Source organism: Polyergus mexicanus, unplaced genomic scaffold (genome assembly GCF_030449975.1).
Source record: "Polyergus mexicanus isolate NDT 795.1 unplaced genomic scaffold, iyPolMexi1.0 SCAF_26, whole genome shotgun sequence".
In the NCBI taxonomy this organism is placed as follows: domain Eukaryota; kingdom Metazoa; phylum Arthropoda; class Insecta; order Hymenoptera; family Formicidae; genus Polyergus; species Polyergus mexicanus.
In genome coordinates this window covers 4,100,459-4,126,853 of record NW_027223346.1, presented here as the reverse complement: position 1 = coordinate 4,126,853, position 26,395 = coordinate 4,100,459, and the positions used below count along the sequence as shown (strand labels likewise).

General features: G+C 36.4%; 2 protein-coding genes across 2 annotated transcripts in view; both read left to right on the top strand.

The window, feature by feature from the left end:
• LOC138943353 (uncharacterized) overlaps positions 1-26,395 on the top strand; it is a 180,264-nt gene that overhangs the window by 146,940 nt on the left and 6,929 nt on the right. The gene's annotated exons all lie outside the window — the stretch shown is intronic.
• The window catches only part of Rbp6 (RNA-binding protein 6), a 420,916-nt gene continuing 401,305 nt past the window's right edge, over positions 6,785-26,395 (top strand). Inside the window, exon 1 of the mRNA XM_070314118.1 lies at positions 6,785-6,790. The gene's annotated coding sequence lies outside the window, so the exon portion shown is untranslated. The remainder of the gene's footprint in view (positions 6,791-26,395) is intronic.

Sequence of the window (26,395 nt, the reverse complement as noted above, 5' to 3'; positions counted from 1 at the left end):
CTCGGTTTTCTCTTTTACTCTCTGTCCTTTATCTTCTCCATCCAATGTCATGTCTTTTTTTTTTTTCCCCCCTGTAGCTTCTTTCAACACGTATTAGCATTCAGTGGACACGCGTTACCGCACTTATTTGCAGATGTAAGGCAAATAAACCGCGCGAGCGCATTGCTCCACACGTGCTCGTAACATTCGTCTGTTTAAGCAGGAGGGTATTGTCCCTTTTGAGCTCTCCTCTCTGTCTCTCTTCCTTTACATTACATCTCGCAACTTTCTATCTTTCTTTGTTTCATGATTTTCTATCTTTTTCTGTTTACTTGCCTCGCTCTATCTTCTTATTACGGTTTAATCTATCGATTAAAAAAATTTGTTTCATATAAGCGGTTGATTTAAAAAGATATTACAATTAATATATGTATACGTGTATTTCCAAATGTATAAGCATTAATAATGATCGAGTTAATTTTATAAATGAAAAATAAGATTAGATGCAATGCGATATCAGTTTCAAAAAATTTAATTGAAAATTTAATTTAATTGAAAGTGAAGTTGTTTTTTTTTATTTTAACATACATGTATTAATATATTGCTTTCCATCGTTCTTCGCATCTTTTATGTACAATACTCGGATTATTTGAACATTAATATTGTATAGCATTCTTCGTTCATTACATAAGCTTTTTTGTTTTTTATGTTTGTCTTCAAAATAATTTTTTCTTACCTAGCCTGATTAATTTGTAATGTACGTTTTAACGATATTAAATTATCGCAGAGTAGCACGTAACAAATAAGTCTTTACTCAGATTCTCTTCCGTATCTACCTCTTTCTGGACAGAACTGCCCTCGATGCGATATTCTCGTTGCGCCTGGCCGCGATGTTTGTTTGTGTCTCTCAGGAAGGAATATGCTCAGGCAACTCGGTTTTCCGGACTGGAAAAAACCATCGAAAAACAGAACAATTTGTATCCGCGACAGTCGGAAGTCGGAAGCGCTCGGTTTCGTCCGAGCCATAAATCGGCGCGCTCATCTTTAAAATATAGGGACGCGGAGATATTTGGATTTGGGCACGTCGAAGCGAGCAAGAACCGCGAGGTAGAACCAAAGGGGACGAGGGGAGGGGAGGGGTGGCGGAACTAGGGGTGCGGAGTGCATGGTTAGCAGGAAGTCGCAAAGGTCCGTAGTAAAGATGTCATCTCCCCGCCGCGCTCGCTTTATTTGCAATGGGTGCATTGCCTGCTTCAGAGCCGCGCGTTCCCTTCGCTCCTTCCTCGCCCCCTCCCCATTCCCCTTCGGTTCTTCCCGCCAATGTAGCCTCGTAAATTGCACGGCAAATAATTGATAGGCGAAGGCGATGTCTCTATTCCCGTTGGCAGCACTTGTAAAGGAGCCGCGATTTATTCCGCCTCACCGCCTCGCTGTCCGCCGACGATATAAATGGCTGCCCTCGGAGAACATGCGGGAGAGAGGGGTAGGAGGAGGAGGAGGAGGAGGAGAAAAGGTAGAGGGGCACCGTTGCCGCGAGAAAGAAAATGTTTGTGGGGCCCCGGAGGAGGAAGGAGGAGGCGCCGCGGAAAATTTCACGAGAAATTTCGCATCGGTCGGACTTTCCCCTCCTCTCTCTTCCCGTTCGTCTCTTCATCCTTTTCTCTGTCCCCTTCGCCAAACACGCCGCGTATCCGCGTTTTACGCTTTAAATGACGGCCCGCTTCCGCTTCTTCCTCCCCGTCACCCTCCCGCTTTGGCAAGCGGATGACCAGGATAGGAAACATCGCTGTCTGGAGCGCTGCCATTTTTGCGGCGGGAATACATCGGCTCGTAAATTATTTCGAGGCTATCGTATCAGTTCGATGTTTCGTTATAGCCTTTTTTTTTTAAGGCTCTTTTCATTTTTATAAAATTATGATGAATTTGTAATTTTTTGTTATCTTGCTTATCTACGAATCGCAATATGGCATTGATTGCCATATCAAAGCGGCGTCGGTATTATTGGCTATTTTATTATTAATGAGAAAACAATGTAGAATATTATATATTATTGTGTTATGATTATATTTATTATACACTGATAATTAATTAAAAGAATTAAACGCGCGAGTTAATCCTGGAATATGCGATCGAGCATTCTCTCTTTCTACGTTTTTCTACGTTTAATAGCAAAGATAGTGGAAAAAAATTAGAGACAATCAGACGTTGTGGGATCCGCAGAATCCCTGTATGTTAACGATGGTATCGGAGAAATTAAGATTAAGTAACAATTTTAATCAAACACGGGTGCTGCGTAACGATGTCCTTCGAATAGATTCGGGGATTCGAGTTTTTTTTTTCGTGGCTTTATTCGTGGATAAAGAACCGCTTTCGCTCGATTGCCATCGAAGACGCGGTCTAACAAGCGCATTCACGCGAGCGTCGTTATATCCTGTGCCCAGAACGAGGCAATAACGTGCATTCTCGTTCTTTTCTTCTCTCTTTCTTTCTGCAAAAAATTTCTTTTAACGATCCGTCTCAATATCGCAGTCGACAATGCGGCCGGGATTGCCAACGACTTCCTTTAGACGGTATTTCCGCGAATTTGTAGATGATTTGACATTATGCGCTCCGAAAAAAGTTTTGTCATAATGAAAGTAGCATGTGTACGCATTCATATATTCGAGATAGCAAAGCTATTATAGATTATCATGTGAAATGGGTTTATCTGCCTTCTCATATTTCGTTGCGAATAATAATATTACTAATATTATTATTGATTTGCAGTTGCTTTTTACATATTTGATTTCATATTTTTTCTGATTTTAAATATATTTATTTTTTAAGCTTTAAAACATTTTTTCTAATTCCATTAATAGTTACACAAAGTATATATATTTCCTCTCTCTCATATTAAATATTTTCAGTTGTATATATACGTAAAAACTTGTACACTAAATAAAGATTGGTTCTAAGTCAGTGAAGTAATTTAGTATTTGTAAATGAAAAAAATTATAGTAGTTTTGTACAAGTTTTTTTGAACAAGCAGACTAAATCCAGATTAAATCCAAGTATTTTATTTCATTCCAAAATTATTTATTGTATTTTATCGCAAACTACATATCGTGAAACTGCGAAAATAGAGGCGCGAGGAATGTTAGCGAAACAAATGAATAATGAAACGAGTGTGTGAGGCTAAAAGACAGCAGAGCAGGTGGAAAAGAAAAGCGAACAGTGTCGTCCGCGGTCCGTAATTAGGCTGAATGGCGTTTTTCACAGGACAGTCCTTTTTGAAACAAATGTGGCCTGACGCCGCGACGAAATATCACCGGGCGATAATTAACGCGTTATCGCGGCGGGTTTGGACGCGGTGTGTAACGGCAGAATTTAACCGCGCGATTAACGAATTCGCTGAGAGTTGTAGCGCAACGAGCCGACATCGCTCTTCGTATTATTTTCAGGAACAAGCTGAAAAATAATATCATACGCTTATTTCACAGCGCGTTTCTCTCGCTGTGAAATAATACCGCGCTGAATGAAATATTTGAAAAATTTGTCATTTTCCGATGAGGCGCGAAGCGTTCGTTTGTAGAAAGATATCGCGATCGAGATATTATAATAATATTTATATGTATATTTACTTTGTCGACTCTTTTATCGCGAGCTGTAAAAGTGTTTCATCTATTGTACTTTGTACGCCTACACGCGTCACGGATTTTAAAAGTAAATCTATATTTTCTATTTTTATCTCCGTTATCTTCTTTTTAACTTTAAGTTCTTTTAAAATTAAATTTTCTCTAACTCTGGCTCATGATAGCTCATGGCGTATTCATTATAGACTTTGGATTATAGAAAATCGATTCTATTCATTGGAATTTACATTAAAGATCAACTATTCTGCTTTAAATCTAGAATCAAAGATATATTTATACCATTTAAATAGTGACGTCTATTATTAAGATTACCACGAAGCAGATCAGAGAAGCGATTGGCAAAAGTCTGCTGCAGTATAAAAGGAAACTTTTTCTTTAAATTTATTGGGAGATATTTCTAAATGTTCATCCACGCTTCGTTACAGCGTAGACCATAGGGTTGCAAACTGCAAAAGGACAGTGAACTGCTAACTAGAGTTAATTGAGCGAGGCTGTCGGTGCAAGTGACTCTGAAAATACGCCTGCACTCGTCGCAGTGTGCGCGACAGCTAGTCATTTTGTTGTACAGCGTGGCGTTAAAATATCCACGCCGTTCGCAATTCGGTACGAAGCGTTTATCAGGCGAATAATATTCGCGAGTCACGTCGACGAAATGTTTAACGGTTCGCGCGACGGCGATTAATGAGATATTTTAACTGGACGAAATAGATTACGCCCGCCGACCGCCATTCGAAACAATCGAACTGCCCGTTTGGAACGCCGCCAGTCCGCTCGACCGCATAAACGCGCGAATTTATTATAAATCTATGACGGGGAGGGCGCGTTCGCGCAATGCCATCGGGCGCGAACGCAAAAATCGACGTCACCGGACTTGGATTGATTAATTTCCCGTCACATCGCTCGAGCCTTTTTTTACGCGCCAACAATATTCCTCGCGTACGAATGCAGAGAAATTTGCAATTGAATAACGAAACGCGGTTGCCGCTCGCTGCAATGACAGCAATCAGAGAAACAACATTATGAGGCAAATAATAACGTGATATTATGATGAGTTATTATGCGCCAAAATCGAATTTCATTCGAATGAGAGAGAGAGAGAGAGAGAGAGAGAGAGAGAGAGAGAGAGAGAGAGAGAGAGAGAGAGAGAGAGAGAGAGTGCATAACACAGTATATTGTATAAATACAGGTAAATCGTATTACCAATGTAACTAACGAAAATATGTAATCGGATAAAATTAAGAGAATCCGATGACAATGAAAAATTTCAATATTTTTAAAATTTAATACGTTGGATATTAAATAATTTGGTAAAACTGTATAAAAGGTAACACACCTTCGATTTTATCACCACTCAAGTATGTTATAGGGAACATTCTTCTGTGAGTAATTCCCCGTAAGAAATAAATGGGGGACGGCATTGAATTGGAAGATATAACAAATTAAAGTTTCACAATTTTAATACTTTTTCTCGGATATTATAAAGTAATATTGGGAAAAGTTAAGTTTGCGCATTCTTGTATTTGTTGTAGAGCAGATGTGGAAAAAAGTGTTTGTTTACAGTACACGGTCATGGATATTTTATCAATGTGTTTCACCTATTTCTCGCAATTCGTTAACAGCTTTCAACTACGCGAATTTGTGAGTTTTGTCTTGAAAAATATCATTTATTGAATGCGTGAGCGGGAGGAGGAGGGAGGCGAAGCCCCTCCTCTGCTCACGCATAAATGTTATAAACAGTTTTTTTCAATAAAAAAATAAATTACACAGCACATACACATACTTTAATATGAAATTTCAATTTGTTATATCTTCCAAACCAATTCTGCCTTCCACTTATTTCTTGGAATTATTCAGAAGAATCTCCCCTACAACATATCTAAGTTGCGATAAAATCGGACGTGTATTACCTGTCACGCAGTTTTAATTTTGAATCGGTTTTTTTATGAAATTTTAAAATCGATATGTCAAACGTGTAACTGCTGAAAATGCTGTAAGAAAAATTTGAAACTTCAAGATTCACGGGGGATGTATATGTTTTACATTAATGTAACAGATGATGAGAAATGTAGGATATCCATTTTATGTATAATAATCCAAACGGCAAGATCTCTTAGTTTTGCAATTGCGCATCATGAATCGACACGCATACACACGCTTTTTCTTACACACGTTCTTATATTAGGATCCCGATTACTTCCGGTCCCAGAAAATGCACTTCGACGCGAGGATTCTGGATTATCCTGTCGCTCGCGAAGCAAGCGAATCCGCGTAAAAAGCATCTCGAGTGTGTACGCCGGGCGGTCGTATATAGTAGTAGTCGGTAGCGAAACGGCCGCCATAAATCCCGGGGCGAACACATGCTTTGCATAATATAAGCTTCGCTTCTCCCGAAGCGAGGCCCGTCGCCTCGCGTTTTCTCCCCTTGCCTTTCCCTCTCCTACCCCCGTTGCGTTTCTTCTCCCGGTTTACTCGTTGCTGCCTCGTCCTTTTACTTTCGTTCTTCTCTGCCATCGTGCCACCTGCGTGTACAAAACTGTTCCATAAGAAAGAGAACCGGGCACGTTGCTCTTATTGAAATATAAGCGAGTTCTTGTGCTCGTTCGCGCTATTCACTAAATTCTTCCGGAGAAATAATTGAACATAATGTAAGACTAATTTCACAAATGAAAGTTTCTTTCCGTAAAAGACTGTACAAGCCCAGCAATGTTTAGAAACGTAGAATCTTTTTAATATTGAATCAAGATTCGTCAAGATTAAATTTCTTATCATAATGAGATAAATGATATATGCTGCGATTATCAAAGTGTAAAAAAGAGCTGAAAAACTAAAATATATTTGAAAATGAAATTTGACAAGTATTTGAAAAAACATCTGATGATATATTTGTAATCAATTTGTAAATTTTGTCGATATTGTTTTGCAGCTATAAGACTTTCACCGAATCTAGATTCTCTTAAATATAAATTATTTTTCTCACGTTCTGCATGAGATTACGAAGATAACGTGTTAATTAGATACATTTGACGAAGCCAATTTGGCAGAGAAACAGAAAGATGCAACGAAAAGTTTGTGCACCGAATTGATATTAATATTGGCACGTTCATCGTGAGAAATTATCGTCCTTGCGATTCTTCAACAAGGAACGAGTCAGACCGGCGACGCATCCCCGCGACGATCAACAACGTTATTTATCGTGACGACGGTAAGTTTTCAATTGCGGTCTCGCGAGAAGTTATGGTGCAAAACCCGATTCTTTACCCAGAGACGCGCTCGCGTCGCCGGAAGAAGCCCTCGCGGCCAATAAATCATCGTTAATGATTCGACCTCTGGCACAATCTCAGATCTCTCATCCCCCGTTGTAAGTATTAATGTCAGCCGCGATATTGCTCTATCAACGTGTACCGTAATTTATAGCGAGCCTTGCTCGCGTCCCGGGAACTAATAAGCCCGCCCGACGCTATTCTCTGGACCGACCTATTCCTCTTTCGATTGCTCTTCAGTTACCGCACAATGGCGTGTCGAAATTTCTCCCGTGGAATCGCTATTCTTTCGAGAATCGCCAACTTTGCGGGGGTCAAGTCGTATGGATTTTCGATATCCCTTCGCGACGAACAGGAAGAAATATAGAAATGAATTTTAACGGAATAGCAAACTGAATGGAACTTTAAGATATTTTTAATGTCTTGAAACATAATATAATTTCTCTCTTTATTATTACTTTTCTTCGTGCTTGTATCAAATGTTATTTCTTACTCATTACGTCATTTTATTCGCGCGAATTCATCTTCTTGTCAAATTTTTTTGCTCATTTCATTATAGCCAATTTTTCTCTTCCTTTTAATCGCGCTTTCAACAAATCTTTTAACAAGTTCTATCGGTTTTTGAGCCACAAGAAAGTAAGCGGGATTAGGAAGAGAGAATGAGACACGTAGAGGAAGGGAAAAGAGAAAAGCAGGGGTAAACTGGTTCTTCGAAAGAATGGTGAGACTTGCGATGGAAATGTTAAGGAAAAGAAGAGCTTAGATAGATTCTGTCGATGAGGATCGATACGTTGGCTCTCTTTCGAGATTTTCGCGACGATAATCATCCCGCTCGAGATCCTCGAGGCGAAGCGTCGAGGAAAACGAGTGGAAAAGGAAGAAGCATGGCAACGAAGATGGTACAGGGAGAAGGATATGCCCCCCAGCGGTGGGTTCGAAGGGGGATATGGGCGACGAACTTATTCTTTCGGCGGAGTGGGAAATCGACCTTGGTAATCCGGCGTTCCCGAGGGTAGACTGTTCCACGTTTCTTACGGAGCAATCTGCTTGATGATTTCTTCTTCGGGGTTCGCTAGCAGTCGCTAGCCACTTGGCTCTGCGCCGTTTTGAAAGTCGGAAGACTTCCCTTCGGATCGCAGCGGCTTGATGGGTACGACGATAGATAAACCGGGATAAATAGAAGAAGAGTCGCTCTTAAAAGTTTGGAAAGTCCGATTCTTATTCATTTCGTAGATACTCCATCGGGATTACACTTGCATCCTTATTTATCTAATGGAATCGAATCTGACCTATTCATAATTGTGACGATGACAGCGGATTTATTCTACAATTTGTATGAGTAAAATTCCATATTTTTATAGCTGATCAATTTGTCTCGTCATATCTTGCTATTATTTTCAAATATGTATAGAATTATGTTAATTATTATTGAATGATACAATGGCTTTTTATTCACATAAATTATTGATAATATTTCAATGAAAATTAAGGAACTTTGACGAAAATTGAATTTTAGACAAGTTCGAATAGGTAATAAAATACTAATTTTAATCTCAGGTAGAATAATTTTTGACAAGAATAGATTGATATTGTACTTTCTACAAACTCAATATAGAATCTAAAGAAAAGGCGCGATTTTTTAAAAGAAATGAAAGATAAAGTTATTTATAAAACGATATATCTTGCAAAATTTGCAAGATAATTTTTCAGCTGACTATATATTTGTCACAAATATAATAATATACGATAAGTAGTATAAATTATAGTAGAATAAAAAAAATGTCGACCATCGATATTCGCGAACGTCTCGATGATGAGTTGATTGCGGGAAATTTAGACAAGTAATCCTCGATTTGACGATATTAAACGAAAGGACTGAAAACGGGAAAACGACTTCGGATAGAGCGAGAAAAAAAAAAGATGAAGAAGAGAACAGACCGCACGCGAAGGCGGCGATTTGCGTGCAAATCACGTTTTTATGCAACGCGTCTCTGGCATTGTGATTTTGCCGTAATGAGAGAGCATGCATTATAATTTTGGGGGTTATTTTATGCTTGTATCTTTAACGTTTAGAAGCTTATATATGTACGTATATAATACATTTTTTATAATATTAATGCACATGCGCTTGTATGTGTGTGTATTTTTCTCCCTTTAAATATATCATATTTTTCCGAAAAATGGAGAGTTGAGAATATTTAAGCGAGAGTTGGACATTTTTTTTACTTACCTTTTTTTTTTATTGTTTGTCACGTATAATTTTCTTCATTTTATTATATTTAATTTTATATATATCATTGCTTATATGATTTTAATATTTTCATTTATATATGTTTTACTTTAGGTTTTACTTTTATCATATATTCTCATACAGCACAGAACAATGTTCTGTGCTGTATGGGTTCTATCTATATATTCTTTAACCTTTAAAATAAATGTGTTATCTTATATGCTTAATTCTCTTATAATTCAATTTCCCAAAACACGATTTCGTTTTCTTTTTCTCTTTTTCTTACTTGCTTATTCACTTACACATTTGTTCACTTTCTCTTTCTTTCCTGTATTTTTCTCCCGGTTCTTCTCTCTTTCTTTGTTATTGCAGTTTCCACGGTATCCTTTATGCAAATTGTAATGGTCACGACTACCGACGAAAGCTACGAATTATAGTTAGCCACAGCTCTCGCTTATTATCGTACGTGATCTCGGTTGCACCTTCTTTCCTATCTATTCTTTCTTCTTATCCTTCTTTCTTCGTTATTCTCTTCTTCGCTATTCTCGTCCGTTCTCGACACTCTCTTCCTTTTCGCATCTCTCTGGAATCAGATCCAGAGAGAATGGGAGCGAGAGATGACGCGGCTCTTTTACCGCGAACCTGTTGATTACCACGAAAAATTCAGAATGATAGCAGCTCCAATTAACACGAATGGGCTGTGAAACAGTATGACGATGATTAATGAGCAAATAATTATCCGAGTAATTTCGATATCGATATTTTCGAGCGAGTTTGAAGATGATTAATGTTTCGAATGTAGAAATTTGTCCGAGGAAAAATTTAAACGACATGAAATTGAAAATCTTTAATTTCTGAAGAGTAAAATAACAAATTTGTATCGAAGATAAATAAATATTTCAAAAAATTTTTTTCTAAATATATCGTATAGTAATATTTTACCTAAACTACTTTTAGAATTGAAAGTGAAGTAAAAATCAGGAATTTTAAAGGATGTAATAGTAAAAATGTATCGAAGGATAATAGCAGAATACCGTAGGATACTAGATAAGTTATTTGGAAACCTTTGATGGAATGCCGATCTCTCCATCGATACACTGACTCTGATATCTTTTATCTTTCTCAGTTGTGTAGTATACATAGCATACATAATATACATATACATATACAAATATATATATATATATATATATATTTGTATTTGACATATATATCAAGCGATAGATCACGCGCCACTCGCGCATAAAAGAAAGATAAAAAAGGGAAGTAAGATGGCAGACACAGGATCGGAAGGGAATGATATAAAGTGAGAATTGTGTGTCCTGTTTGCGGTTTCTTTCTGTCACAGTCGATCCTTATCGTATCCTTATCGAACGTTTCCTTTTTCTTCTCTTTCTTCTTTTCCCTGCGTTTTCTGCTGCTTTCCCCCTTCTTCTTCGTCTTCTTCTGAATCTTCTACGTGCCCTCTCGCCCTGCCGTAATTTTCCACGCCAAGATATCCACTCTCGATCATGGAGCGTGTCGGCGTTTAGTCTTGCTTTTATTTGAAATTGAAACGAAATTGAGACCTCGATACGCTTCCCAATCCGATCTCGGACACACTCTTTCCGTCTCATCTCCGTCCTCCGTCCATTCCTTCTATCGTCGGGCGGGATAAAACCTTTCCTGCTCTGGTTCACCAACCGAATGAGCTTCCACCAAAGGTAAAAATAAATTCGAAATCGAAGAGACGAAGTCAAATATACTCTCGCGAATTCTCACCGCTGACAATATTTCCATGAACTTTTGACTTCCTCGCATTACTCAGAAATACTTCATATTGCAATATAACTTTGGTGAATTTAACTTTCAATTATATCAATATATGCATATGCAAATGGATATATTGTACGTCAGTTATTATATTCCCGTTATCATGAAATATTTTTGTATATTCTCAGCATTGAAATATGTGCATTTACTTTAACAAATTATACTTATTTCTATTTCGATACACATGTATGAATAATAGGATAGCTTTTCCAATACGTCATTTTAATAATTAAGATAAAATATATATTATTTATTGATATATATCGTAGATTTTTTTTTTTTTTTTTTTTTTTTTTTTTTTTTTTTTTTTTTTTGGTCTTTGCTAATACTTTAAGCAAATGAATTGAAAGTAAGTTGCATTTTGCGCGTTTAGAAAAATTATTAAAAATTATCTTTTAACCTATGAGATATACACGATTAAATGTAACAGTATCGGTTTATTAATTCGTATTTAGAAATCTGTACCGATAAATTTGCGGATCGGTATAAAGTGGATTTGAAACAACGCGCAGGAAAACGGAGTATTGGCCGGGAATTCCCCGCATCAGGGAATTTCGCGATAACTGCACGCGATGCCAAGCTGTGCTTGCCCGGGGTCTTTCGCGACGACGAATTAGACCAGCGTTGGTTTCTCTCCTTTCTTTCAGAACCGGCATTTCTTAATGGATTCTTGACGCTCCGCGTGAACTGCGCTCTATGACGTGAAACAATGCGCCACATCGCACGAGATATACGATAGTGTACGTTCACGATAACGACGAAGACGTCAAATTATCTGCGAAGTCGAACATTCGTTCGAGAATGTCGCGATATCATCTGACGAGTTTTGTTACACGAAAGATTTATGTAATCGAAATTTTAATCTATCAATGGACGAAAGTTTCTTTGTAGATAATGATGGTAAAATAATCTGGGATTGTTTGGAAAACTACGATACTCCAATAAATTGAACTTGGAGACCAGGTATAAGATCTAACACTGAAATTAAAAATTCATTAAAATGGATTTAATATTTAATATATATTAATAAATATTTTGTTTTATGTTTAACTAATACTAAATTTTTGCGTTGAGTTTTTTTAATATTTTTTTTTATTTTTTCACACATACTTATTTTATATTTTAAATATACAAATTTACAGCGTTGACAGAACATCATACACTTTGAGGGATAAATAAAATTTCGCTTTCGCAACATTTAATTTAGTCATGTGAAAGACAGACAGAGCATCTTAGGATAATGTATCTAAAAAAAAAGGGGGGGGGGGCGGGGGTTATTCCTACATATCAATTTCCGCAGAGATAGATCAACAATGGTTTTTCAGGATTCGATAAACGCGCGCGATCGAGCGCGTATTCACACGCAAGCACTCGCCCGACAACGAAGCCGTCTTTACCAGCCAATGTCTCTCTCCCAGATTTTACCGCCACCCCCTTCCCCTACCGTCAACTCTCCTCTACTCCATTCCGTCTAATCCCCGATGCTGGTACTGAGAAACTCGCTGGAGTGCTTCTAATCAGCGGCAAGACCCGTCAAGTTCCTTCGCATCGAGTTACGGTTAGAGGGTGAGGAGTTGCGCTCTCTCTCTGTCTCTCTCTCTCTCTCTCTCTCTCTCTCTCTCTCTCTCTCTCTCTTTCTGTTTCCCTTTCCTTTCTTCATTTCGCACTCTCGTACACTACTCTCGCCGCCATCTTTCTCGAGCTACCTTCGTAGGAGATTCAACAACTTTGATCCCTGATTCTGGTTTTACTTGCGGAAACCCTCCGAACTTGGTCTAAGCTTGTTCTTGTCGTTCCCTTTCTCTATCTTTCCCTTTCATCATCTGTACTTACCACCTATTATATGGAATATTTTCCAATTATCATTATTCTTTTTTTACATTAGTTAAGATCCTCAAACAAAGATGTCAAACAGCTTTGCATCAACAAATTTTGAATTATACGATTTAAAATTTGAGTGATTTAAGGTTTTTCTAGGGAAATGGGAGAAGATATAATTTCTATATCGTAAATGTGACATTATCTATAAGCATAGAATGACGAAACAAGAGCCTTTATATTTTAAATTTTAATATTAAAATTAAATTAAATTACATAACATTTTAAATATATGGGCACTGCTCGATACATGTTTTCAGATATCTCTTTATTTAAATTCTTAATTATATATATATAGTTTCTCGCTGAAAAATTTTTTGTTTCTTTGTTTGCGGTTTTCTTCAAAACGCTTCAAAACAAAAACGAGCAAATCTCTAAAAGACTTTTTTTCTTAGTTTATCGATCCTCTACACACTTCCGAAGTTTGACATTTAATTTCGGGCCACCTTGTATATAAAATTCTTTTTCTGTACCAATTTTAATAGTGATTTATTTTAGATGAATTTTCTTTCGGAGTTTAGAAACCAGACGTTTAATGTCGAAAGTTAAATTTTTCTTCGGAAAAGGTTGAAATTTATTAAGAATCTATAATCAAGTTAACGATACGCTCTGCAGTAGATTCTAGATTACCTTGTGCGCGTCTATGAACACAATAACGAATCGAGTTGATGGTCTACGCGAAAGACAGGTCGGAGTAGGGTTAATCTCATAAGGACTCGTAACTAATGTAATATTAGTTAGCCCGTGTTATCCGCCGTAGGCTGTAACTCCGACTTGTTCCGAGATCATCCTTCGTCGCTCCCGGCTTTCCTCCCCCGTCCTCACATTCCTCCTCGATACCGGATTACAGAGCGTTACAGAGGATGCGTTCGCGTAACCCTCCCAAGACTTGAAACTTTTCGAAGTTTGCCAGGTCTCTCTCGCGAATTTATTGCGGAAGAAAATTGTTTGCGATCGGCGCAGGATCCTCGTCCAAGAGATTGAATGCGTGATTTATTTCGTATCGAAGGAATGTCAAAATAGAGCGAGAGTAATATTTAGTATTTGTGACGTACGTAATAAATGTTTGAAATAAATATATTGTTGGACAAGAGATATAACGTTCTTTTAAAATTATAGGAAAACAGATACATCTGTAATAAATACGCGCGCTTTTGGATTTTATAAAATATTTTTTTCTTTGTTTTATAATAGAAGAATTTCTGAAAAACCCGTCTCTCTCTCTCTCTCTCTCTCTCTCTCTCTGGTTTTCTTCTGTTTGAAATAGTTTATTTGGACCATCTGTATATCTTACAATGATATCGTTTAATAGGATCGTTCTCACTTAATGACGGCTATTGAGAGCAATAACAAATTTGAGAGATGCTTACGCGGTTTTATGCGAAGTTAAACGATCGGCGAGTTTCACGGTAACATTCCTTCATAAATGCGAAGTCGGTGAAACATAGTATCCGGAGGAACGTATCGTCCACATCTAAATGCCGTTCGGCAGTCGCGCTTGTCGGACAACTTAATTAATGCCGGTAATCGATGTTATTTACTGCATAGCTCGACACGGTCGTTTCTTTTACAATGTCTATGGTCGAGAAATTCTCTTGGAAAATGTGGATATATGGATTTCTACTCTCACGATATTGATTTGCATATGTTATGTATAGGATATTCGAAATTGCCATTGCTTTTCAGGAAAGATTTTTTGACGAGTTTAAATTTACAATTAAAATTAATTAAACAATTGTAAGAATTGAAGAAATGATAACGAGAGACATGATGAAACTTAAATTTCAAAGTGTATAAATGTATATAACAAATATTGATCCTTAATTAATTTTAGAAGTTTAATATTGTGTTTTTTTAATACGATAAATATTTATAGCCATGCAATATTAGAAATATAATTACAAAAGTGGTGACATTTATTTAATTTTATTTAACAAAAAGAGAGAAAAGATATGCTCTTGAAAAATGTTTGATGCGAATGATGTATATATGAAGAGTTATAATATATAATATATATTTTCTACAGGGTGTTTAAAAAAAATTATTCAATATTTATACGATAAATAGGACACACCATACTGAGTAAAAAAGACCTTAGTAAACATATGTCGAAAGCTTCAACCGTTTCTGAGATATAAACATTCTTATATATTAGCATCATGATTGACTTACTGGCTTCTACGTGTCGCATGCGATGTTTACCTCTGCGTTTATAAATCACGTTTTGAATGTCCTCATTCAATTTCCATACTTCATAAAAGAAGATTTCACCGGCAATCAATCAGTTGTCATCAATCGGCGATTGCGGAGATTATTTGGCGATTACAACAGTTATAGTATAAAAATACAAATATTGTATAAGATGCCAAGATGTGGAATGTGAAAATGGAAGGAGGACATGTGGAATATCTGTAATATCGAGATAAAAATTTAGACAGATTATCTTCTTTTCACGTCGCATGCGAAAGCGTAGAAGCCAGTAAAAGTCAATCGCGATGCTAACATATAAAAATGTTTATATCTCAGAAACGGTTGAGCTTTTGACTTTTACTAAGGTTTTTTTACTCAATATGGTGTGTCCACTTCCATATAAATATTGAATGGTTTTTTTTTTTTTTTTAGCACCCTGTATATTTAAAAGTCAGAAAAGTCTTCGTCGCGTATAATTTTTGCATATACATAGTCCTAGTTATAACTCTCATAAATAAATAATTTTGTTTCTCTTTTATAACTGAAAACTAAGGATATCATCACGAGTAAGACCAAGAGATATCTCTTTTTATTGAAATGGTTTTGATGATAACTAGAGCAAGTAACGACGGAAGTTCATAATGAGAATGGCGACATTCGACTTTAAAGCTTCCTTGAAACGATCTTGAAAGCAAGTTTCATTCTAAGCACGCATCAACAACGGACGGCAATTTCGAAGAAAAGTCTCTATCTCTTTTTATCTCTCAGACTGTTTCTTCTGTTGATATATCTAAAGAAACATAAAGAAAGAAAGAGACATAGAAAGTATAATACAACGTACATATTTTTTTATATATACATCAGATATGAAAAAGCATTTTAATAAATAAAATTATGGTAGAAAAAAATATCAATCAAACACATGCTACATATTACGTTGAAAATATTAAGATGGCAATTGAAAAAATTGTGGCGTCTTGTGTAAATTTATAATTAAAAATTAAAATGTATATAATTTCTTTAAGAATATACTTGTTAAATGTTTATTGAAAAGAGTAATGTAAGAGATTAAAAATTAAATTTATAAAAGAATTTTCTCAAATGGTGAAAAGAATCATCGACTATAGTAAAAAAAACATAAGCCACTTTCGAAAAGCAAAAGAAATCTCTTTCAATTACGCTTTGTGCAAGTTTCTTGCTTCATTCTTTAATCTGTGCTTTACATCTACAAAATTGTACAGCTCTCCAGCTTTAATAATCGCATCCTTTTTTACTATACTTTTCTCTGTTTACGTGTCATTGAATTTTTATATTGTCACGCTTTTAAGCGAGATAAATAAATTGGCCCTGAGTTACGCGTCTAACAGATAAATATATTACATGCGTAATTTGACTAAATGAAAATTCTATTTTAGCGAGGAGAGAAAGAGAAGGGAAATGATAGAAACGCGTTAACGACATTGGCGCCATAATTTTCTCTCCATGCGATATAATTTCGTCGTCGTTACAATTTAATCAGGGATTGTTTTACGTTAATTGGCAGGACGTATTTGCCGCTGCGCGGGGATAATGCATCGATATTGTCGCGTTGTATAACGGCGTACGCGCGTAATGTCTATAATACACGTCACGGGATGACCCCACGCTGCGATGGACACATATCGGTATTCGTTAATGTAGTATTGATTTTGGTTGACGGATATGTAAAGGGCGTGCGGACGTGTCGAAGGGTAGTTTACGGTACTACGGGCAATCGCGTAAAATAGCCGTATATTAATGACGCGCTTAATTTCCCATATGCTAATAACGCGACGTCATCCCTTCGATCGAGTTACGCGATATCTCTCTAACGGAGGAGACTCTTTTCGAGACTCTCGCCACGGGAATGTAGATGTAGAATAAAATTTGATTTTCGCGACTGCACATATAATTTCATGAACACGAGTCGCGCGGAATTTTATACGCGACGGTAATCATTTTCATTTTGAGTTTATGCGAGGAAATCGATCATTTCGTCGCTCCCGTAATATCGCCGCTGGAATAAACTTGGTATCGCAAATTGTAATTGACGGCCGTAAGCTAATAAAATACGAACCACCTGTGTACATCCTCGCGTACCATGTCAGATAATGCAAAAATAACATGCATTTGTATGGTATATGTGTTAGAAGGAAACCTTACCAGTGATAGACCAGCGAGCTTTACGCATGTGCTTATAATTCGAATAGTAAATGAATTAAGACAATTTCTCTCATTTCTCTTCAATTTGCCATTCTTAATCCAATTGTTATAATATATAGAACATACTGATTACGTGCACCTGTAGTATATAGATTTCGAACTTTGTGCACGAATCGAGAATTATTAATATTAATAACAAGACAGAAGTATATTATAAAAAAATAAAGAAAATATATAACGTCGTCGGATCTTTTTTATAAAATTGAAATTTAAATAATTATTTCTCTACAAGAATTTTCAAATATCCGAATCATACATGTATTGGTTGAAAACAGCCGCTCATGTCGAGTGTTTAGAGATGCGAAGGGATCGGAGGGATGTGTCGCAAGGAGTTGAAACGCGTGGATGAAAGGGGAGCGCGGGGTGTTCGGATCAGAGTGTAGGAGCTCGCGGGGCTCAAAGACGGGGGGCGAGGGATCGCGGCGGGCAACAATACCGGTAAATGAACCGGCGGTATAACTCTCGCGCACAACCCCCGCCGCATCTTCAGCGCACGTCTGCTACCGGAGATAGTGTCCCGTTCTGTGTATACGACGGCTGTTTTCGTCCCTTCCGCAGTGTGTGTTTCACGACGTCGAAGGGCAAAGTGCCCGCGGTCTATGGAGGATGCATGTGTATGCGCGCGTCAGCCTGTGTGTGTGTGTGTGTTCTTCGTCATACGAGCGTGACGAGGTGTGCGCGGATTTGTGCTCGTGGTTGTTACACCACCACCGGCGCTGTCGAGTGTCGGTGTAGATCCATAATTATGCACGGACTTCGCGGGATCGACGCCAGCGATTATTAAGCGTCTGCATCCTCTACGCGGATTAGGAAAAAATAGGGACGATGCAAATATCGGGGTCATTTTCCGAGATTGTGAGATTATCTCGTGTAATGTTGTTGGAGCATCCCGACATTATGGAATATCATCTTTTTTAGCAAATATTAATGTTTTATAATTATCTTGACGATTATATTCGATAACTTTTAGAAATGGAAATGAAGAAGTAGCTCTTAGAGAGAGAAGATCATTTGGCACGAATTTATATACCATTTATTATATTCAAAGTTAATCATTTTATTTTTAGTTTGTGTCGACATTAAGTAATACGACTTAAAATTAAAAAGAGCAAAAAATATTTATATTTTTAATAATATTTAATAATATGTACCATATGTATCAGAATATAATTATTTTAATAATCATCTTTAATTGATGCAAGATGCATTCTCGATTCTTCCAATTCTACGGCCAATGCATCGTCGTTTACACACATGTAAGTGACATAAAAGACGCGTCTTTCAACGGGTTTCATAAAGAAGAACATTTCCCATAATGTTTCCTTCCTTCTAACCGTTAACGATGAAGATACATTACACGGACTCGTTAACTCATGCTCTCGTTGTACTCTATCAGCTCACACTGGGAAAATTGTTTATTGCCGTGGAGGATATATACGTTATTCGCGAGATTACTGCGAGCCGGCGTGTTACAATGGGACGGTATGCGAGTTTATATGCATAGAACCGCGAGCGAAAGCACCAACCTCGTTGCGGAAACGACCTGGCTTTAGCCGCTCTGTTTTGTTCCGTTTCTCCTTTTCTTCCGTTACTTCCGTCTCGTTTCTCTCTCTTATCCCAACGCTCTCCATCGCGTCGCCGTGCGGCAGAAATTATCGGATTTTCTCGGATGCGAGTGCGCGGCTGGTGGATGTAAGAGGCTGAAAGCGATGGTATTAGTAGTGCAGTGAATGGGAAAGAGAGAGAGAGAGAGCGTAAAGCGAAAAAGAATGCGCGTCGTTCGAAGAAGCCGAGTAAATCTCGACACGCAAGGCAAACAGGATGACAATTGTAATATAACGTTAATTACTACATCGATGTAAAGCGAGATATGAATACAGTTATACCGTGACACACATTGTCGCTTCATAAACATTGTCTTCGGATATTGAGGGTGTAGCGTTAAGTTTAATAAATATTATTTAATGCGTAATTATTTAGCTCGAGATGTTTTTTATTAATTACAATAACAATAATATTCGGCATGTAAAGAGTTCCCGAATTTTGATTCCCCCAAAGTGTTTTATATAATGGAAATTTATGCTGACGTTGTTATTATTATTATTATTATTATTATAATTACTAAGAAGATAATAGATGGTAAAATGATTCGAGCGAGAATGGGAAATGATGAACGTGTCGATACGTAGGCCGAGGAATGTCGGGATTCAATGATGGTGTAAAACCCGGATCCGCTCGGTTCGATAGTCATTTGCATGCTAAATGCGCTTCGATTTCGCTGCTAAATAATTAAGCGACTTCACCGCGGCCCAATTATTCCCTCAATGCGATTGCTTGCTATCACTCGTCGGCGTTTATCCGTTTATTTTTAGACTATAACTCTTCGTAATACACATCACCACGTTAGGCAAAAAAGAAGGAAAAAGATTATTACATATACACATACATATGTGAAAAGATTAAAATTCTGACTGAAAATCGATAAGAGTAGAGATTAAATTACAGTTTTTTTATATTATTAGTTTGACAAGTGATAGGAAGATATTTAGCAGAATAACTCATAAACTTAGATAATTATAAACATAGTCATAATTAAAATTAATATTAATTGTAATTGAAAATTGTATTAAGTTGATTTACTCTTCAATATTTGACAATATTTTCTAATTCCATATTTAATAATTTTTTTCCACACAACTCGATCGAAATAAATTAAATATCGTATATGTAGCAAGCTGACATTTTATTGCTACGCGGAAAACATTATTAATTTTTGTATTCGATAGCTTTCAATTGGCATTTAAGCATATTGCACATACAGAGGTCTTTTTTATGTTTATTATTATGCGTTAAATTTGTTTAAAAAGTTTTTAATCAACAATAATAATTTTTTCATACGTAAATGTGGTGGCCTGTGATTATGTGTGGGAGGAAATGAGTGACATACTTTGGAAATATGAACTAAACTATTCGCTTCTCTAATGACGAACAATTAAGGGTAACGATACACGTTTTGCATTTATGAGATATAAAATTTATATTTAACGAGCTTATGTGCGCACAGTGTAATATTATCGCATATTATACAGCGAAAATTGAGTTATACAGCGCAATCAAAAATTGTTCGTTTTTTTTTCTACTGTGACTTTCAAACTGATAAAAAAAAACTTTTTTTTTTTAGCTGTATAAATATTTTAATAAAATTCTTCTTCATTAAAAATTACATCGTTCGCATGTAATCATACCAGTAAACGTTTTCGATATTCTTCATATTAAATATTTTGCCAATTAATTCTGATATTAAATTTTACATATGATGAAAATGGACTAATTGGCATTCATTAGCTATAAAATTTGTATGTCCGAATTTGCGTAGTTTAATATTACCGTATACTTTATGAGGAGTAAATTATTGTATGTGTAAATCTGTAAATAATAAGATTCTTTTTCCCATTAGCGTCTGTACGGCGTGTAGCCATTTAATGCACGATATTAAACATTTTGCCAATTAAATTTGAAATTAAATTTCTTGCACGATGAACAAGCTAATTATTGTATTATCATTTAAATGCTTATATATTGATCGCGCGTATATAGAGGGAAATGGTTGGATAAGGAAGGACAACGCGATAGTTAAGGGCCAACGAACGTGCCCTTTACTAAATAGTTGTCACATATTCTATTGCATAACTGGGGATCGTCGATGCATAAGTGTGCATAGAGGTCGCGGGAAAAGTTCGTAGGAAATAATATTCCTGTCTCGCGAACATCCGCGACAGCATACGATCGTAAATAGCGGCTTCCCGGCTCTATAGCGAGGTCGTGCAGTATTTATATCAGCGATCGACGTAAACGCATAAATGTTGCAAGTCCGTCGTTTCCTGGTAGGTATCTATGCCGGTCACGAATGTCGGTCGAGCGGTCAGGTGTTGCCGATTCGTAGCGAAACACGAGGGACATCATGTAGACACGAGACGAGCTGCGAATTGCGTCGTCTGAGTGATACTCGATACAAAAGTATTACGTATAGTCGAAATATTTTATTTGCATTGATAGGAGGAGAAGGAGGGGAAACTGAATTATGTCAGGTTTTCTTGGAATATCTATATCTATATGTTGTAAATGGTTTTTTTTTTTTTTTTTTTTTTTTTTTTTTTTTTTTTTTTTTCGATTGTGTCTTCTTCGTTGATACTTGAGTGCGATCATTTTTATTTTAGACTTGCAACTTGAAATCTAATTTTACAATAAATTATTAATATTGTAAATATTAGAATTTGAGTTATATTATCTCTACCTAATTAAATTACTCTTTCTATTCTCTATATAATACTTATATGTACTATCGCTTTAATAGTAGTACAGGTAATGCTCAGAATAATGTTCAGTAAAGTTGCAGTATCGGTTAAAGATTCACGTGCAATATTAGGTCGTATCTATGTTATGACCGTCAATTTAACTTTAAAGTCGATAAGCGTAAGGCAGCTATAAATAGAACATAGTTACTTCACATATACTTGTTTATTCAATTAATATATTAGGATTGGCGTAAATGCATAAGATTAATACTGTGTGTATAATAGAGTAGTCAAACTATAATGATCGATTAGATATTAGATAATTGTAAGTGTGATGTTTTTTTTTTACATTTTTTCATTTTATTTCTTTCTTTCATTTTTTCGCCTTTCCTCTTTTACATTATATTGCAACGTCAAGTTAAAAATTTGATATTTAAAAGAGATAATATATATTAAATTAGAGTCGGCTCAAGATTTCGTAACGCCGCTACTTTTTAAGCTTTTGTATAAGTCAATATTGATATATTTCGAACTTTTTGCATCATTCAGTGCATTAAATTTTTTAATGATAGCAGAGCTGTCACAAAAACATTGTATAGAAAATAGTGTTACTATTCAGGAAAATCATGATATATTTTCTATTTCTAAAAAGTAGTATGAACACTCATTCTTAAATTTTGATTATCACCACTGAAAATCGTAACAAACATAGACGCATTAAATTCGATTAGAGTTTAGTTATGAGACAGCACGGTACAATCATCCGTGGCACGTACGGCAGTCCGATATCTTCTTTGTCGAAATATCCGTGCCCAGAATGAAACAGAATAGACATAAATGGACTCCGCGATGCGGTTCGCCCCTCTTTGGCGAGATTTCTCCCGATCGTAACCAGCGGTCGCGGGCCTCCTCTTTTATACGTCCCAAGTTTTATTGACGACGCCGAAGAGAAGAAAGGGAAAAAAGTGAAAGGACAGAGAGAGGGATGGGGGAGGGGGCGTCGTCTCGTTCTATGAGCTTTGCTAACGCAAGTAGAAATAAAATATTTGAAACACGCGCGCGAATTCTGGCCCTCGCGTATATTCGTCGTTCTTTTTCTTTTCGCTACGGGCCTCCTTTCGCCTCTCCTCTCTCCTCTCCTCTCCTCTCGTTCTTTCTAATCTTCACATCTCGTCCGGCTCTTCTTTTTTTTTTCCCGTGTTCGATAACACTTCGCGTTTGCGAATCCATCGATACGGGAAAAAATTCTCTCGTTTCCGACAGAAGATGCATTACATTTGGCAGCGAATTCACTCAGCAAGATTAAGCTTATTTTTGCTAGGCCGATATCGTATATAATCCATAGTTACTCGATCTTTTAGGCAAAATATGGCGGAATTTCGCATGAGTGGCCTTTTTCCACTGCAACCGAGACTAATCAGCTATCCTTGTAAATCGATGCCTTCTATTTTTCAGTCGTTTATTTTCAGCAAGTGCTTTCAATGAAAACATAAGATATTTCTTTATTTACGCATTACTATATTATCGAAGCGTTATTTTATTAACTGGAAATTAGAGGTTTAGAAATTTTAATGTTAAAAATTAACGAAAATTGACGATGTTAACAATACTCAATTAAATTTTTATTTTTTATTTGATGTGAATTAGATTAACCGAAGTGAGTTTTATGTCCAGCCGTGTTCAGTTTTACTGCTCGTGGCCTCTCTCTTTCTACTTCATTTATTTCCGAAATCTTTTGAAGATACTATTAGTTAAAAAGGAAACTTGATTAATTTTTTCAAGTTCTCTATCTTTTATATCTAGTGTAACTTTAAACTGGATCATGTTCATCTTTTTAAATTTGATGAGAATTAAACAAGCTTATTTTTGATGTGGTAGAGATTATTATGGATCTTTGATTTGACTTTTCTAATTAGAATCTATAAGTTGGATATTTGAATCATTGCCTGCTAAAATTCCTCTCGTTAGAATGGATACTTTCTCGATTGAATAAATTCGCCTTGAAAGCGACGAAAGTGCTGCGCGAAATGAACCGACCCGTCTTTCCTTTGAAGACCTCTTCAGAGTTTTGGCGTTAATTGATGCGAGTCTGCACTTTGGGAAGATCGCACTTTTGGTCATCTTCCCCGACTCGGTTCAAGACTCTCTCCAGATTCCCGAGCGAACCGAGATTACTTTGTTCGTTCAGCATCCGCTCTTTTCTCGTTGACCTCGACAACGAATAATTCTTCTCGGCGAGAATATCTTCATTCAGACATTAACTTTTCTGAAAATTCCTTTCATCGACTTATATATCTAATATAATATATCATATATCCAATATAATTTCTATCAAAACGTACACATACATGTAACCGCAGCTATGATCTTTTCATAATGGTGTGGAAATTCTCTGAATCGGTGGAGAATCTTGGAGTTTGTGTTCACCGAAGAGTAAATCGAAAGGGGAATGACGCCTAACCGCGGGATTTATTGTACGGGAAACAATAGCGAGAAACGCGAGACCGGGGGCCACAACCGCATAAATTTAGACTGAGGCATTCCGACTTCGTGACGCGCATATTAAGCGCGCCTCATCTTGTATCTCTGCAATGCTTTGGCGAACTCTGTCCTTTCGAAGGAAACCAATTAGGGTAAATTCGTATCAATCGGCACACTTGTTGTGATTTCAATAAAATTGTCTATATTGCTTTTCAAAATACAATGGACTAAATATCAAGTAAATACTCTCAGCCGAAGCATGATCGAGAACGTATATCGGAAAGTTTATCTTATTTCTCAATTTCTTTTTAGACGGTTTATAAATTTTTAGTGATCGCCCTTTTATAAGTTCCGTCCCTTTTATCGGATATATAAGCAAACTTTAGCTTTGGACATACAATACATTTCATGACCGCCAAGCGATTCTTTCTCCAAGTGCTTCCTCAATAGTCACGCTTTTGAAATCAAATTACGATATATTCATATTTTTTACTTTTACAATATTTTTCGTTTGGAATATTTTTCTCTCTTTCTCTTTATAAATATTTAAAAAATATTAATATAATACAAAATGTCTATTTTTATGTTTAAGATATTTGGCAAAACTGTATAAAAGGCTGCATAATAACACACGATTTTCCGATTTTAACGCTACTTAAATATGTTATAGGGGAGGTTCTTCTGAATAATTCCCCGTAAGAAATAAATAGGGGCGGCATTGGTTTAGGAAATATAACAAATTAAAGTTTCACGGTTTTAATGTTTTTTTTCTCAGGTATTATAAATTAATATTAGCAAAAGTGATGTTTGTATACGTTAAAATTTTATATAGTTTGTATTTGTTGTAGAGCTGGCGTGGAAAAAGTGTTTGTTTACATTTACGTGGTAGATACACGGTCATGAATATTTTATCTGTAATGTGTTTCATCTATTTCTCGCAGTTTGTTAACAGCTTTCAACCTGCTACTACACGAATTTGTGAGTCTTGTGTTGAAAAATATTATTTACCGAATGCGTGAACGGAAGAGGGGCTCCACTCTCGTCCTGCGCCCTCATCTCGAAAAAATCTAACCCAACTCAATTTTATTTTTAAAATTGAAAGTAGGTTTGGGTTAGTTTAGAATTTTTTCGGCATGGAGGTGCAGGGGAAGAGTGGAGTCCCTTCCCCGCAAACGCATAAATATCATAAACAGTTTTTTGTCAATGAAAAAATAAACCAATTTTATCAAACCAGTTTTATATAGGGTAGAAAATTTCACGCGTAAACTGTATTTAATTAATTATTGCTTGAAATAATATGTAAAGAAAAGAAAATATTATTAAAAATTCTAAAAAATATTTGAAATGTTAATCCAAATTGAAAATAGAAACTCTACATATATGGTAGAAAATTAAGATATGAACGTATTTTATCTTCTTGAAATGCAGAATTTCTTGCAAATCTCGATAACGCGAAGAAAAATTGCGTTGACGAATTCTCGTACACCGCAATTAAATTTTACTTGGAGGTTGCGTTGAAGAAACTTGTCCTTTTTCCCTTCCCTTCCCCTTGTCGCTTCCGTCGATTTATATTCGGCAATCGTTGTAATCGCGAAAAGTACGGAACACGAATCAATTCCCTCACCCTTAAGAACGTGGAGAATGTGGGGAAAGGGGCGCAGGAGAAGGTGGCAAGCTGGTCGAGGAGGCGAAGAAGCGAAGGGACTGGTTGTCCGTACGAAGAACTTTTCAAGACTCGGGTTAAAGTAGCCGATCTCTTGCGTTCTTCTCTCTTGCTCCTTCACTTTCTTTTTCCTTTTTCTTGTCCCCATCGCACTCTCCTGTCAGCCTTTTTAGCCGTCCCCTTTTCGAAACTGATCGTAGGAATCGGCTTTCGACTAAAGAAAAAGCCGCGCCGATCCCATCGCTCTCTCTCTCTCTCTCTCTCTCTCTCTCTCTCTCTCTCTCTCTCAAAAGTTTCCCGGATAATTGATTGTTTTGCCAGAGCACGCTTTTCATCCCCTTGTCGATGCCCGGTTGTCGTCCTCTTCTTACTGCGTGAAAAGGATGTATCTTGACTTCGTCTCTGTGCTGTCTTTCCGGAAGAACGCTTCGATGTTCTGCATAAATGATTTAAATTCCGATCGTTGCTTAAAAAAAAAAAAAACCACATAATAAACTAAATTAGTTGTCATTTTATGAACAACTGAATTTTATATGAAGAATTTTTCATTTATATATTTGCATTTTCATTAATATAATGTATATTATAATATAATGCAGTAAGCCATCTATCTCTCTTTCCCTCCATGTTTTGAAACTCATCCATATGTTGGAAAAAATAAGGTTTAAGATTTTAGAGACACATTTTAGTGATTGTGTTTGGCAAACTAAAAATAATCGTTTAAAAATATTGGA